General features: G+C 36.4%; 1 pseudogene across 1 annotated transcript in view; it reads left to right on the top strand.

The window, feature by feature from the left end:
* Positions 1 to 17332, top strand: part of LOC18431743 (3beta-hydroxysteroid-dehydrogenase/decarboxylase-like) — a 44288-nt pseudogene extending 26956 nt beyond the window's left edge. Inside the window, exons 4-13 of the transcript XR_016055324.1 lie at positions 86 to 219; positions 435 to 605; positions 988 to 1113; positions 2916 to 2993; positions 6623 to 6629; positions 14927 to 15107; positions 15392 to 15514; positions 15859 to 16033; positions 16159 to 16315; positions 17041 to 17332. The product of XR_016055324.1 is annotated as a 3beta-hydroxysteroid-dehydrogenase/decarboxylase-like (transcript). The remainder of the gene's footprint in view (positions 1 to 85; positions 220 to 434; positions 606 to 987; positions 1114 to 2915; positions 2994 to 6622; positions 6630 to 14926; positions 15108 to 15391; positions 15515 to 15858; positions 16034 to 16158; positions 16316 to 17040) is intronic.
* Positions 17333 to 17687: the final 355 nt, after the last annotated feature.

Below are 17687 nucleotides of genomic sequence, written 5' to 3'. Positions count from 1 at the left end.
ACAGGTTGAATCATATTTTATTTTGCCTTCCACTTTTAGTTCCTCTACATGTCAAGCATTTCGAATGCAAACTCTGGTTTTACAGGTACAAAAAATGTGATTGATGCCTGCGTTGAGTGTAAAGTAAAAAGGCTGATTTATACCAGCTCCCCCAGTGTGGTCTTTGATGGCATTCATGGGATACATAATGGGGATGAGTCATTGCCATATCCAGACCAGGTGCATTGATTCAAGCATATATATCTTAGCTTGAAATTGATGTTTTTCTTCACACACTAATGTGTTTGTTATAAGAAGCACACTCTTTCTTTTTTTTTCTTTGTTATAAGAAGCACGCTCTTTCTTTTGCTCTTTCCCTCCTTTTTGATACTGCAAGGTCAATCACCTTTTGCTTGCTTAACTCATGCTTTTTCACCATCAATGTTTTACCTCAGCACAATGACAACTATTCAGCAACTAAAGCAGAAGGAGAGGCACTTGTTTTGAATGCAAATGGAAAAGAAGGGCTTCTAACTTGTTGTATTCGCCCTAGCGGCATTTTTGGCCCTGGTGACAGACTTCTAGTTCCCTCTTTAGTGGCATCTGCAAGGTCAGGAAAATCTAAGGTATAATAATAGTCCTCATTATGAATAAATTCTTCGGACATATTTCCACATGTTATGATCATTGGATTTTATCTTTAGTTACATGTTAAATTATACAGACCTGATTTAATCAGAATGATGAAATCCTCTTCTACCATAACTGTCGAAATGCCCATGTGATGTATGATTATGAACCAAAGAAATAGGAAACTGGCCATGAACCAACAAAATCACCAGCTCAAGAGTCATGTATAAGAAGTAGATTTTTCTTTTTTTTTTTTGGCTGTAGTTTTACATTATGCTTTTCCTTCTAATTTAGCAAAAAGTATATGCATATTGATTATGAAGCTTTCTACATGAAAATTTTAATTCCAATTGCCTGACTATGAGTTATTTGTTTCAGTTCCTCATTGGTGATGGCAATAACATGTATGATTTTACGTATGTCGAAAATGTGGCACATGCACATATATGTGCAGAGCAAGCCCTACATTCTCTATGTGGTAGTGAGGAGACAGGAGCTGGGAAGGTAATAAAGTTCGATTTCTGTATACTAGTTTGATCACCTACTTTGCGGGTCTTATTAAAAGTTTATACTATCATCATTCGAACCTTATCTCAACTATTTGGGGTCAGCTACATGAATCTTATTCCGCGTTGAAGATTCATGAAAGATGTGGCAAAGTTTTGTGATGGTTGTCCTATCTAATACAACCCTCCTTTATACGGGCTTGGCATCGGGATGATCAGTTGATTGGCTTGGGACCGGCTATGACAAACTTCATTAAATGGTTTTATAAATAAATTAATTATCATCATCATCATCATCATCATCTAAGCCTTATCCGAACTATTTGGGGATGCAAGTAAGATAATATTGATGAAAATATTATGGTTAGGCTATTTTTATTTGAACTAGGTAGATTCTTGTATAATTGTAGCTTATAGCAATATTTTGGATGTCACACCTTGAATTCAATACTAAGGAATGTCTTTTGGTCAAGATCATTTGTTAATGTGAAACTTCCATTGCTTGTTCCATAGTTGATGAGGGCATCATGGCCTTCTATAGTTCTGATTTAAATAAATTTTTTTATTAGGGGTTTTCATTTTTTATTTGTTTTTTTTGGAGAGTAAAACTATGGTTATGTGGGCTTTTAATTTATTGTAATTATGTTGTCTTTCAGGCGTTAAGATAATTCAGGGGCAGTTTGCCCATTCTATTATTTTGTTTCAGTTAGATGTGTTTTAGGTTGCTTGATGGTTCGGTTGGGACCGTAGGACATGCAAATCCAGGTTTTGATGGCCTATGGTCGTTTGGGGTGTAGTTTTTGAGATCATATCCTAGATACATCCTCAAAACAATTCATAACTAGCATTTGCTTATTCCAAAAAAAAAAACTTGGAATGAGCTAATGCAAGGTTTTGCGAAAGCTATCTTTTTCATTCGGGCATGTGCCACCTCTTTTTCTTAATATAGTAAATGAGAAATATGACAATGTGTTTCTCTTTATGCTGTGTGTAGACATTTATTTAATGAATGATTAAATTGACATGATATCTTTTATTATCACATAAAGATTTGATATTGCAAATTAAGTGCTATAGAGAGCATATTATTGTAATTATAATTAATTCAATTATGACTATATTTAGTACTCGTAAAATGAATGAATTCATACTATAATTGTTATTATTATAATTAATATAACTTGCCATGGCCGTTCCCAAGCCGGTTACGCTGGTCTCAAGCTCAGAGAATGGAGGAGGGCTGTGTTGAGTTGGCAGCCAATACAGATGTTGTCACATTTATTTCATGAAGCCAACCCCAAATAATTGAGATAAGTCTCGGATGATGATTTTGATGGTATATATACACACACATATACACACATAGGGTTGGAAGCTATATACTCCATATGAGTACATTAAGAAAATACTTTATGTGTAGGAATATCTTAGCAAAACCCACACACACACACACACACATATATATATATATATATAGAGGCAGGTTTATTTTTCCTTCCTAGGAAAAGTACAAGGGCGAATCCTGGATTGCCTACAACACCCAAAATGTGTAGAACCTGAAATATCATTCCTAATAACTGTTCCCCACATTTTGGCACAAAATATTCAAGAATCGTGTTATAAATTGGAGGTAGACAAATCTTCTTAAACAATTGGCTGGTCCAAGTCCTGTATTGATATTTCAAGTTTATGGACCATCAGCATGTCGCTATGCAGGTGTTCAAGTACTCTCTTGATAATTTCCCATTTTTTAGTTTCTAATTTTTATAGGATAGACATGAATCCGTTACAGTTTTGCAGGCATATTTTATCACAAACATGGAAGCCATAAAATTTTGGGAGTTTGTCATTGATTCTGGAAGGGCTGGGTTATGAAAGGTATGTTTTGTAAATAATTTCGAATACTAATTTAGCCATGCTTTGGATTTGTTTGAGCCTTGTGATTTTCTGCTCCTAAGTACCAGCAAAGAGTAAAAGTAAATTTCGTCAATATCTCTCGCCCTCACCCTCATGCTCACACATACAGACACACACAAAGAGAGAAAACACACTTAAAGAATTGAAAGTGAATTCCGTCAATCCATTTAGCAGATCTCCAATCACAACGGGATCAAGCCCTAATCAACAAGACCCTAATCATGAAACTTGTTGAAAGGTAGTACAAAGAGAAGAAGAGTTGCAGATAATTAAGAAGTTTAGGGAGTGATTGTGGATTCTTTCCCAACATTCAGCAGGAACACATCCTCCCCTCTCATCAACGACCAAAACATGCGACACCATTAAAACAAGTTCTGAATTCTCCCTGAACTTCTCATCAGCCATCTCCGGATACCGATCCTCTCTTTTCTTCAAAGAAGTCTCTAAAGTCCTCGAAACCTCATATTCATTGACTCTCTCTTCTCTTGACCATTGATGCCCTCTGTCTCTCATCTTCTCTACTGCAAAAAAGAATAAGAAGAACTCTCCAAAACCCATGTCTAAATTCAACCCCACTTCCCATCTTGGTTTCCACTAAATTCCCAAAGCTAGAACATCCATGAGGTTCTAATTATAATAGACCCTTTAGCTATGACCATGTACATATAAATTATAGAGCTACATCATTGTTATTTTATATTTTTGTGGTTGTGACGAGATATTTTAAAAGAGAGTCCCAGACGGACAAAGTTTTAAAAATCATTCATTTAAATTGAAGAACATAAATGGTGGGTATTTTAAGGGGGAGGTAAGGGCTTTTCTCTATGCTAAGTGAACTTTTAAAGCCACGTCATTCATTTAAATTGAAGAACACAAATGATGGGAAGGCCTTGGGTGTAGACACTATAGCCCAAGTTGTATTCATATGGAGAACTTGAGTGTAAATGCCATACCTAATATATATATATATATATATATATATATATATATATAGGAAAAGTCTTTCCAATACCTATAAGCGAAAATGAATAGTCATTTCGTCTAACCTCATCATAGTCTAAATTTCATCGTGCGATCACGATTGTCCTGTAGTATTTCATTTTTCATTTTTTTTCTAGAAATTGGAATGACTTGAAATTTTGAGGGTATGTACAACTTACTGAGGCGCATCTAATAAAAATATTAAAAAAATTATCCATAAAACTAATTGACCAAAATACCTGCTGTTTTTTATGAACACATGCTCCAAATTTCAAGTCATTCTGATTTATAAAAAAAAATGAAAAATGAAACACTATCGGACAATTGTGATCGCGCGATGAACTTTGGACAGTGATGAGGGTAAGTGAAATCACTATTCATTTTCACCTATAGGCGTTGCATAGTGTTTTCCATATATGTATATATATATATATACAAGTTTATCCAGAGTAAACAACCCCCCAAAATTATAAAGGTTAATCTTAGAATGAGTTGTAATGGGTGTATTTATCAAAGAATCATTACTTTTTGTTTAAAAAATTATTTTACCTTGTAACTTAGTCATTAAGACAAATTTGAAATTTTTACAAAGTACAATGGTATTTTGAAAGTTAGTGCCTTGAAACTTTATTTGTAGAACAACATTGGCCTTTAATAAAATTTCAATTTTACCCCTTATAAAGACATAAAAAGTACCCTTTGTCTTTTAGTAATATTTCCACAAACACCCTTACTTGATGATCAAGATATCACAAAAGGTATCTTTTTTTAGAAAAGAAACGACATAATTAGTAAATCACAACTCACTCTAACATTAATCTTTGTAATTTGCAGGGTTGTGAGTTGTAGATTATTGAGTTATATATATGGAATTTATAGTTTGTGACATCTAAGTATCATAAAAATATCATGCTATCGTGTCAAAGATATTCAATATATCTTTATATCAGTATTTTAAAATTGAGGATGTGGTCTCAATGCGGTTGGGTTTCTGATGATCTATATGGCCATGATTTTTCCCTCTGCAAGCAATCGCTTCCAATGCAGTCAATAAATTAAAAAATTATAAAAAACAATAACAATACTTAGGACAACATAAATTTGTGATTTACCTAGTACTATTTTAATTTAGTTCACAATCACATGTACATATTACATAACGTCCAACTTCAAAGTTTAAACTCCAAGAACCAAAAGTTTATGACATAAAAAAAACAAAGAAGATAATTAATGCACTAAATGGCTCAAGTCTCAAGTCTCAATTTCAATCGAACAAGTCATTTAATAATCTATCATGTGCATGGTGAATCCTCACCACATCCTTCAAAGCAATGTGCAAAACAATCTCAACTAATAGCCTAAAGTTCCCCTAAGTTCACCACTCTACCAGCGCGCATCAGAGAAAGTAGAACAAAGAGGGGTCCAGATTTAATACCACATAAAAAGTTTCCAACCAATTGCAAGGTTACAATATTGAGTTCTCTTTACATAAGGGAGTGACCCTTCATTGCAACTTTGAAGATTGAGATGATGTGACAAGTTGTAGTCTTTTAAAGTAGCTGAGCTGATTGCTGCTACCAGGAATAAGGGAGGTCCCACTTGACAAGCTTTGTAGGAGAGAACTTGTGGTCCACACATGGTACTTGGATTTAGCAATATCAATGGACTAAACTCCTTGTGGAGGTATGCTAATCTAGTAGATGTGGAAGAAGCTTTTATAATCTGTATCAAGCTACAGAACTATAGAACACAAGAATTATGTTAGATTACAAGTTGGCTAAACCTTTGATAAGATGCCAGCATTAAGAACTCTCTCAACGCGGAAAAGAATCTCAAAGTTGAAGCCAAAAATGGTAACTTTCTTTATTCTTGGTCTAATCTCATAGATTATTAAATCCTAACCAAAATTGATCAATCAAATTTTGGAAACCTCATCTAAGGTATCTAGATCATTCTAAGACCATCTCTTGGCAATCTTGAGCCCAAAAATCATAAATTTGATTGTTTAACATTAGCACAAAAGTTCATTGTGAACACAACTTATCTTACAAACTACAGTCTGGCAGTGAGCTGAGTTTAACTCCCTCATTAGCATAAAAAATTCATGAAATTTTAACTCGTGTCTTTATACATCTCTATACTAGCCCACAAATCCTTTGTTCAGTACTTCAATATAAAAATTTTGATCCACCTTTTATGTCTGGTGGAGCCCACTTTGCGTGTTGCATTATTCTACATGAAATTGGTACAGGACAAAGATTAATTCGACTAACCCCCTTATAGGTGTTCAAAAACTTTGAATCCGGCAAAAGTTTTAATCTATTAGCCCACAATATTTCAGCTTGATTGGTGGTCAATACCATGGTCTAGAAGAGTTGTTGTGAGCTTGTTCTACACAATCCACTGTCTGCCACCTGAAACTGATAATCTATATTTGACTATTTGGACCCCTTATCTTTGTCGAATTACATAAACGTCAACTGCAGATTCGCATTCCCAATACATTTTTCAGTCATTATCAACATCGTCATACAAGCTTTATCCCAATTATTTGCTAGATGAATCATGTTCCTCCATTCTTCTCTTGAGAGGGTCGTGCCCTCAGTAAGACCAAAAGTTATATCCATGCCCTTTTGGACCTATGCTTGCTCTTTTAGAGCCTTCCATTTGAACCGAGTCACACCTAACAGGTGTTGTATTAAGTTTACGCTGCACATGGCCAGCCCACCTAAGTCTACTTTCATATTTATTAGAGGTCTCTACATTCTCCTTTTTAAGCTCGTTATGAACTCCATTTTGACAGCCTATTGTAGCACAACAAAGCGGCTTGTCGAAAATATAGCTCTAGTGTACTTTCTTAATCATGAGTAAACGTCATCTAAATTCTAAGAGGATTGGCTATAGAGAATTCCAGGCTATAAATTTAATTTTTTTTAATTACCAGAAATTCTACTAACAAATGCCACAGATGCAATAAAAAATAAACCTAGTACATCCTAGGATCTTTAAACCTCACTACCAAAATAAATTTCATTGAAACTAAAAAAAAAAAAAAAAAATATGAGAAAAAAGGGAAACAACAGAAAATGAATTATATAACTGAGGGAAGGCTTATTGACTTTTGGCAATGGTTGCCCCCTTAGGGGCTTAGCATTACCCCACACCTGATAACTTAACAGATGGTGTACCTGTTTAGAAATCGCTAAATCCATGAATATTAGCTTTAGAAGCACTTCTGGGACACCCTTATCTAGAAACTATGGGGCTGAGAGCACGGGTCACAATTAGGGTTTTATTAAACTCCTTTCTAAGCCTTGGGGTATGCCTTAAAGTGACACCTCCCCTATTTAAAACTAGGAGCAGGTGTTGCCTCGCCTTAGCTCTCTTTTGAGGTGCACGCAACTCTCTTTTGAGGTGCACGCAACCCCAGACACTTATGGGGGGTGGCATGCCACCTTTTAGAGAGAGAGCGGGAGGGAGGGAGGGTGGCATGGAGGAAGAAAGATGAGAGAAAACGATCTGGTATAAAGAATGAGGGGAGGTCCCCCCCCTCCTTTAATAGGCATGCCACCTTTTATAGAGACGTGCCACCTTAGAGAGAGAGAGAGAGAGAGAGAGAGAGAGAGAGAGAGATATGACATAATGAAATTTGGGGGTAAAGAATGAGGGGAGGTCCCCCCTCCTTTTATAGGCCACAAGGGCCCTAGGGTGTCCTAATAAGACTACAATTCAGCATTATCCAAAATTTCTAGGTAATCAGCGAGGTGAGAGAGAAAAAAAATCTGAGCCATCCATCTCTAAGATCAGCCATCATGATCTAGAGTAAATATTTGAGAACTTTAACCCTTGAGATTTGACCCATATCTACTTTTAATTTATCTAGACTTTGACCAGTCAAATTTTTATGTGCAAACTTATCTAGAATTATCTAGGATTCCTTATCTCTCACAAAAGGATAATAAGGAATTCAAAATAATTCAAATTTGGTCAAAGAAAATCTAGATCGCAAAAAAAAACATGTCCAATGAAATGATTTTCACTGAGAAAATACATTAAGATAAACTCGCCTAGATATTTGGTCCCTTTTAAAATTAACACCCTTAAAATAATATCCAAAATAAAGAATTAATGGGGCATCCGACTTAGTGGGGCATGTGGCCCATGTGGGCTCAATGTGCCACCCATGTGGGCTCCACTCATGTGGGGGCTGGTCCTTAGTCCTCCCCCACTCCAACCACATGCATCCCACCTGTTTAAAATATTTTCTAAAATACCCTCTTATTTAAGAATTACAGAAATACCCTTTAGGGGTTTTTATGCATTTTAAAAACAATTTTAAAATTCTGAAGAAAATATTGTTAAATCACAAAACATATATTAGTTTAAAACATATTTTTAGAGTCTTAAAAAAAATATATAGAACACACAAAGATTCTACTTAGGAGTTAGAAGTTACCAAAATCGGTAAAAAACAAGTGATGTCAATGGCAATCCACTCGTGCCACGATCCATGATCCACAACTGTCCTTTAAATAAATCCAACAAGACCCATTATTCATAGTCAAATGTAGGGATTCATGATTGGCTAGTCAAAGTTGACCAATAAATATGTAGAGATTCATGATTGGCTAGTCAAAGTTGACCAATAAATATTAGAATCATAGTCCTAGACTCTTAGTATGTGGATTACATTTTCTCTCCTTAAGAGCAAGTCAAAATGCACATGTCATTATAGTGCAAGGGGGCTCTTTTTATGCACAAGTACACGTTTTCCTCTATAAAAGGTTGCTTCCAAAAAATGTTGTTGTCATATGTACATGCCATGGAAGTTTTATTGAGGACTTGGCCTTTACTCTCACAAGCCTACATCTACATACAGGAGACCACACAACTCTCTCAGTCTACAAACAACGTCTTAGAGTATCTCTCCAACTTCAACAAGGCATGACCATTTAGAAACCCTCAACAGTAGTACCACATGCCTAGGGGTAAGGGCTTTGGACGTGACTCGGGCCATTGACCGGCCAACCTTAGATTAGACAACCACAGTATGCTCCCATTGAAGTGTACAATCCACTATAATTTAATATATTTACATGCTATCACAAACCCCAACAAATTCTATGAAATTTGGAAATGGAGCTTAAATGTCCGTTTTAAAGCAATTCATCAAGTTTGGAACATACAGACACCATTTGCTCCATTTTTTTAATGTTCACTAGGAAGGCTATTGACAAGTCCTGTAGCTCACAACAAACATTTAGAACACACTTCAAATCACTCTATCGTATGAAATTTGATGTACAAGTGTACAATGCGCTATTCGCAAGGCATTCCGAAATTCTAACTACTTTGATATTGCTAACACACCCAAACAGATGCCCTCTCACAGCTTGCATGTGCGACATACCGCTAAGTGTGACATTCAACTTATTTTGGTTTGTTTTTTTTTTGAAGTGTTAACAAATTCAACTTATTTTGGGTTAATGGAGGAGATCCCTGAGTGATGATCAGATATGGACTTCTTATAGGAATTTAAAAAGTGGGATCAATCTAGCGTACATGCGCATATGTTGCATTATAGGTTTGTTCGAAGATGTCTACTTAAGTACAAATAAATAAAGCCCAATCTTTCCCAAAAGCCTCAACATGCATATATGCCTATAATCCTCCTCTGATACCGACTTGCAAGTGGCGTTGTATCACTATATGTATTTATTAAAACATCAGTCCTATGAAACTTGAACCCCATTCACAATATTAACTTGCAATATACTTCAGTGTGATTATATGATGATCCAACCTCACAATATACTTGTATAACCAAAGTCCGCTTGTTTGTGTAATCTCTGAGTAGCTTAGTGCGCATCATGCAGCTTTTATTTCTAAGGATTCATCATCATATATCATTTATTAAAATGCTCCATTCTGGGTATAGGCTACCATAGGATTCAGTATAGTCACATGCGTGTGACTAGAGTCTCACGTAACTCTTCGGATTTGTTTCTTTGTATGAGAAGTTCTCTCTTTTTAGGCAGGCAGAAGCTTTACTAATCATGCTCCTCATCAGCTCGCAAGAAAACCATGGTGCAAACCAATCTCCTTGTATTGCCAATATCAGCATAAAAGGAGAGGGGGCATCATGCGATTTAATGTCATGTGATAAGGACAAACACACCTTCCAATTTGGCATTGTATAGGAGGGGCCTAAATGTGGACTACCATATCCCCTACAAGAAAAGCAGGCCACCATTTTTCGAGTTGTGGACTCAACTGTGACCTTGCAGTTTAGCGTCATGTGTCTAGGATATCACATAATATTGCATCATTGCCTGTGGACTATTACAATATGTTCAATGAAAGCCAAAATAAAAAAGCAAACATGAACTCACAGTTGGGCATATGTCCTTATGACATCCTCAGGGGGCTGACCACATCCGTATCTGAATGACAAAAGGGGGCTTCCTTAGGCTCATGTGCCTAAGAAGGGGAATTTGATATGGATGGAAGATGGGGGCTGTTCTACCAGATTGTGCCTAGACCTGTACCCGGCAGTTTTGATCTTATTATATGGACCTACTAAATGATCAATTTGACTTATTGGGGTCATGTAGCATGGACCAACTATGGGCAGTCAAAAGTGACTCATTGGGGTTTATTAATCCACTCGAGGAAGTTGTGGTCACCCAAAGAAAGACATGGAGAGTCGGTATTCCTACGGAATGTGAGAATTGATGTGCAAGTAGGTAGGTGCTATTGGAGTAGACCTTTATCATGAAGGGGCCTTCCATTTGGCTTTCACATGACTCTGTAAGGGCAGAAGTCACATGAAACATGAGCCATGAGTCATATAAAACATGAGCCATGAGGCGTAAGTCATATGGGACATGAGCCATGAGCCATGAGTCGTATAAGACATGAGCTATGAGTCATAAGTCACAAGGACATGAGCCATGTGGCATAAGCCATATAAGACATGAGCCATGAGCCATAAGCACATGGAACATAATCCATCAGGCATGAGACGCATAGGACATGAGCCATGAGGCATTAGTTGTATAAGCCATGGGCCATGAGGTATGGGTCGCTTCATAATGGATCCTGATGGTCCTCTTCTTGTTCCTCAAGGCCGTGCCTTAGACAAGGGGCTGAACTTGTTGAGAGTGGGCAATGGAGACCTCGTCTGAAGAGAGGATTCTTGGGCTTCTTATGCATTCTTATGGGAAGAATGAGTTCTTCTTTGGCTTTGTGAGCTGTAGGCTTAATGGATCCTACAGATAGCAGTAGAAGTCTCCCTTCATGATGAGATCCTTGCCTACCATAGAGCTTCTTGATGTAGGTTCTGGTGCTCATGTTTGCTTAGGTAGATCTCCCATTCTCCTTCTGAAGTGGATGAATAACTAAGCTTCAGAAGGTTCAGATATCGACCCTTCAATATCATTGGGCTGAAGAGACTCGTTATCAACCATTGCCATCGTGGATGCCACAAAAGTTGGGTTGGCAAAGCCTGCATCCTCTTTTGGCCTATTTGGAGATGCGTTGTCTACAAGCAGCTTCTCCTAGAACTGGCATGATCTCCTTCATGATCTTCTAGAAGCTGCTGCAGGTGGAGGTATGGTACTTCAGCTAGGCTATTAGCATTTCCCAAGTGACACATCTCAAGCAGTGATTGATCATGTGCAACATGTCCTTTGTTGGCTGCCATTTAGCATACTACTGATAATTGTGGCATGGGCAGTACTTAGGCAAATTTTGGGCGTCTCTTGATAAATGCATGCCGAGCTTGGCCTTTTTGACATGCGGCGAGCTGAGGTTTTTCACAATGGCAGATTCATGCGATGTGGTAAATTTCGGGCCCCACAATGATGTACCATAACATGTTTAACCTATACTGGGAAATGCTGAGTCTCGCTTCCTTTATATCTATCGATATTCATATATGTATTTGGGCATGTTAGCTTATTGACAATACAAAATAAATAAGGTAGCTCCCCTACCCCTAAGATACACACATATATATCAGAGAACGAGATAATTTGTATATTATGGGTTTGTTCTAAGGTAGACCATTGGTTGCGGTCTACTCCATTCAATGTATGACAAATAGAACATGCATTTGATGCAGGAAAATTTGAGGAAACAGTAAAATAACAAGAAATAAAGCTAAACACAATCCTAAGTCGAAGAAACAAAAAGTTTCATCTCCACACCCAAGCTAGGGTTGCAAAAGGCTAAGCTTTTCTCTCTTTCAATTTCTAAATATCAAGTGGCATTGAGCCTCTCATGCCCTCCCCCCCCCCCCCCCTTCCTTTCCGCACACCTTTTATAATAACAATTCAATGTTCAAAGACATTATATATCATAAAATGATTAAACTGACCTACACATCTTAACTTAAACTTAAATTTTCATTCATCAAAAAAAATTTGCAATGACAATTTTGCCCCTGTGAATAGTACTCGTGAATAGTACTTGTGAATAGTTATCATGAAATAAATAAAAAACTATAAAAACCATAGAATTATTAAAAACTAAGAAATAAAGTCCTAAAACTGAAACTATAATATACATCCTTTAAAGTTGAATTAAAAAATAAACTAAGAATACAGTTCGGCAACATTCTTCAACTCGAATATTATAAACATGATCCTGGGACTTGTGAGTTATTGGACTAATCAAAACACAACGATTGTGTATTAAAATTGAGAAACCCCCGAGGAAAACATCATTGTATGTTGGTAGAATATTTTTAGTCACATAAGTTTGTTAAAATTGCATCACGTCAGCCATGTAACCCTAAACTATCAATTCTCCTTTGAGCTCTTTTTCCTTGTCTAATATCATTTCAATCACAAAGATCACCATCGTAGACTAGATATTTTACAAGATCTTGTTTTTCATTAAAGTATGTGTCGAAGATTGGTGGCAGATCCCAATTTACATCTGATTTTCGATACGATTTATGTCAAAATCAAGAATCTCATCCTCTAAATCGAAATTCCTAGAGTGATGTTCCCCACATCTAGGTCTTTTGTCACTATCTCATCAGTCAATTCCCCATACGGGGCGTAAAAGTGAAAAGACTCATATTTGAGATTTTCTTGGGCGAAAAGATCACTGTTTTACCTTTTATTGAGGCTTGCGAACTGCTGCGCCTGTTGTTGTACTTGCCTTTCAGTTCTTCAATTCTATTATCTATGGGATCATGGAGTGGATCTATGAAAATCCCCCTTCTACGGCCCCTTCTTGTTGTCATGGATTCGCTGAAATTACAAACCCTAGGCAAATAATCAACAAAAAACTACTGAAATCAGCAAGATCTAGGATGTTTTGGCAAAGCCTTAACCAAAATCAGTAAACCCTAGATCCCCAATGTAATTTCCCCACTTTGTTGTTGACTTAAGGCACCAAAAAAGTTGATGCTACAGTATTTTTGTACACTGCTGCAGTACTTCCATATACTGCTATAATACTTTTCTTGTAAATCGCTCTCTGATACCACTTGATGCAGGAAAATTTGAGGGAGTAGTAAAATCAAAATGAACTAAAGCTAAACACAAGCAAGAAACTACATGTTTCTTCTCTAAGCTTTTACCTCTTTCAATTTTTAAAAATCATGTGGCATTGACCCTCTCAAGGCCCTTGCACACTTCTTATAATACCAATTCAATGTTCAAAGACGTTGCATATCCATAAAATGATTAAAATGGCCTATATATCTTAACTTAAGCTTAAATTTTGTATCAATAGTTTTGCCCTTATGAACAATGCCTGTGAATAGTACTTATGAATAGTATTCGTGAAATAAATAAAAAACTATAAAAACCATGGAATTCCTAAAAACTAATTAACCCTAGAAATAACTCCTAAAACTAACACTATAATATACATGTCATCTTTAAAGTTGAATACAAATAAAAAATAAGAATAATTTGCCCTCCATCAGCATTATAGCTACTGTTATTAGGGAAGCTTGCTCTTTGTTTTTCTGCTTTATCTTACTCCATTTGTTATCCTTGTAATTGCTTTCTAGCGTTCTGTTCAATGGGACTCTGACTCCCTTTTATTCTGCATGTACTATTCTACTTAGCATTTTGATAATCAGATACCTGTTTTGTCATTTTGAGGTTATGCTATTTTTTTATTGTAAATATACGTTAATGAATTGTTTAGTTTCTATGGGCATTTCTGGAATTGTAAAACTCTACGTGGGGTTTGCCATTAACCATATTTGTAGTTCTTGTGATAGAAAGTTTGTAGATTCTCAGTATGTTCTTTTTGCAATCCAACTGTATGCTATGAAAATGCCCATATGATACTTTTCCCAGATTGGGAACTTACTAGAATCTAAAAGGTAGATGATTTAAGAATGACAAAAGAAAAGTGGCTTTTCTATCTCTTCACCTGCAAATTCATGATTGACATTGTGTTAGAAAACATTTTCATTTTTATCTTTTTGCACACACTCCTACCCAGTATGCCTTAATTAAAAACTGCTGCCATTTGGGGTTATGACCACCTTCCATTTAGATGGCATTTGTATATACGTTTTTCTCCTATGCAACTCTTTGATTTGGGAAAGGATATAGGGTAAGTTTATTATAGCACTATGGAAAACCATGGTCCATGGGGTTTTGGCACCATCCAATGAAACGATAGATGGTTGTGGAGAGAGAGTGGGTGCACTGTTGGGGTCCTTAACTTCTGGCAGGTCTCACTCTCTCGCCTTCACCATTCATCATTTCATTGGATGCTACTGATTCCAATGGACTATGTTTTTATCGGCACTTGGATTGTCGTATACTTTCCTCTTGGTATTCCACTTTAGTATATTAATGAAAAAATAAATGAAAAACTTCACTGTGCCAATATAAATGTTTTTTAAAGTCCATCATTTGGTTTACGGGCCAAAGATTAAGGTTCCTGCATCTGTTGTGATGCCAATTGCACACATAATGGAGTGGATGTATGGGAAACTAGGTCGGTATGGAATGAGTGTACCTCAGGTGACACCTTCACGTGTCAGGCTTCTCACCTGTAATAGAACTTTCAATTGTTCAAGAGCTAATACTCTGCACGTGCCACTTGAGGTTTGTTTTGGCACCGCATTGCATTAAAGAAATACAAATATGCAGCCAAGCCATGGATGAGTTGGACTCTGAAAATTTGGGATGATCACCAACCAATGAAATGACGGACAGTGCTTGAGGGATTGTGGGATCCACCATCAAGGTAGTTTCCTGGTGTCGTGGGTTCTACTCTCATTCTATCACTGTCCATTTGATTGGACTGTGATGACCCCTTGGGACTATGTTTTAGTCTCTCGAACACGGTATACATTTCCCAAAGGAATTCCTATTTGGAGTTGGATTATTGAGGCCCTTCTCTGGTCTTGCAGGAAGGTCTGAAAAGGACATTGGAGTCCTATCCTAATCTGAGAGCTGAGAATAAAGCGGAAAGAACATCATCAAAGGCTTCTATATTAGTGGGAGAAGGATGGGGTAAATAAAAGGAGCTTATTAAGTATATGATAAAGTAAACCATAGTCTCATCTCTCCTGGACCATGGGTAAACATTAGTCCATTGGGGTCATCACCAACAATTGATATGATGCACGGTGATGGTGGAGATAGAGGGGAACCCAACAGAACCTGGTATAACCCTGATATTGGGTCCTACTCTCTGTCCATAGTTGCACATCATTCCATCCAAGAGTGCTGACTTCAATTGGTACTATGGATAATCCCATAGTCTAATGAACTATATAGTATACTTTCTCCAAGTAAGTTTCTTCTGCATATTTTGCTTTGATAATCCTGAACCGGAAGTAAATCTCTTGTTGCAGCTGCTGACATATTGCTGTGGAAAGATGTGAAGCAGACACTGGGGATTTTGCTGTCTTTCTTTCTCTTTTATTTTTACTTTTTTCCCTCTGGATCCACCTTCATTACTGCTGTTTCGAAACTTTTTCTGGCGATGACTGTTTTCTTATTCATCCATGGCCTGTTGCCTTCATCAGTGTAAGACATCCTTGGTTGTATCTGTAATTTTGTATTTTGATATCTAACTCTTTGGAGTTTATTTTAAGCTCAATCGTCAAAGAACTTCTCCAGTGAAGGTTTACATGGAATGGATTTTGGTGCAGATTGGGCTACAAAATAGAGAAACTTCAGGCATCATCATTTCATAGCTCGGAAGAGGTGACACGTCAAATTGTTGCCTCCATGGTTTGTACGTGGAATTCGATGGTGGGCATTCTCAAGTCTCTTTCCCGGGGAAAGGATTGGCTACTTTTCTTCAAGGTACACGTATCTATGAGGGATTCCTTTGCAAGCTTCATATATCTAGCCAACTAATGTTTGTTTAATTTTTTTGATTATTAAGATAAGAAACTTATGAAAATTTTTTGGGCCATTAGTTATTGTTGTTATATATATCAATTAATAAATATTTTTTTAATTGTTCATTGTTTCCTTTACTTACTGAATTGTGGGTATGTGTTTTTAGAAAAGGGCCTTCTTGGGCAATTTTGATTTATCATATGAGCACTAAAAGGAGTAAAATGGATATACATCCTTGAATCCCTTTCCGTGCTGCATTAAGGTTTTATTTTTTCTGTTTCCCAATTGTGCTCTTGTTCTTTCATGATTTGGTTTCTTTTGGTTTATAGTAGTTGTTCTTTTCAATTTTCTCTCTCTTGATTTCCATCTATTAGTTGGTTGATCTCAATCTTTTGTTTTTGGTTTATATTAGTTGTTATTTTCAATTTTCAGTCGTTTGATTTCCATCTATTAGTTGGTTGATCTCAATATTTTTTTTATTTGGTTGTCTTTTCATACCTAGGGATTTCTTCCTGAATCATTTTCTTTTATTTTATTTTATATTTTTCTCATGATGTGGATGTCACATGCTAAAATGTGTTTGAGATATTATATTTTCTGGGTCCAAAATTAAACAACTATTTCTATTTCTATCAAACTACTGATTTTTTTGCTAATGAATAAAATATCATCTGAATTTGGGGCAGGTTGTCATCATCCTCTCAATTCTCAACCTCATGGGAAGAGTTTCAATGCAGAGCCTACTTGGAACAGGTTCATCTACAGTATGATCTACGCGTGGATTATGCCTTGTGAGCATCAAGGGAATGAGATGGGTTGCTCTTTTGAGTTCTTGGATCTTCTGTCTTTTTCCTCTGCCCTTTTTATTCCGAAGTACCAGTTATTTATGCAGATTGAAGTGTTAAAAAAATATTATTTTTGATGGATACTTTTAGAAGACTCTCTCTCGCTTCCTCGAAAGGAGCGAGCGGAATTAAATCCGTCCGCTATTTTGCTTTCAAAAAAAATAAAAATAAAATAAATCCGTCCTCTTTTCAGTGTTAGGACCTACACAACTAAGCAACAAAAAAGGAGAATAGCAAGACGGTTATTAGAACCTGTTTCGATAGGAGGAAATTAAGAATCTTAGATATTTAAAATTTTAAAAAAATTCGTGGATTATTAATATCAAGGATTTTTGTCATGGATTCTTCAGATCTCTTGTTTGGATGGACTATACAAAATTCATGGATTTCTTGCAATCACTTCTATGTCCATTGTTTGAGAACAAAATTTAGTATAATTTCTCTTCCTAAAATGTTTATACGTTCTCTTTCTAAAACTCAAAATTCGA

Source organism: Amborella trichopoda, chromosome 5 (assembly GCF_054954075.1).
Source record: "Amborella trichopoda isolate Santa Cruz 75 chromosome 5, AtrichopodaSantaCruz75HAP2 v2.0, whole genome shotgun sequence".
NCBI lineage: Eukaryota > Viridiplantae > Streptophyta > Magnoliopsida > Amborellales > Amborellaceae > Amborella > Amborella trichopoda.
Note: the sequence above shows the minus strand (reverse complement) of the source record. Positions and strands in the feature narration are given on the sequence as shown.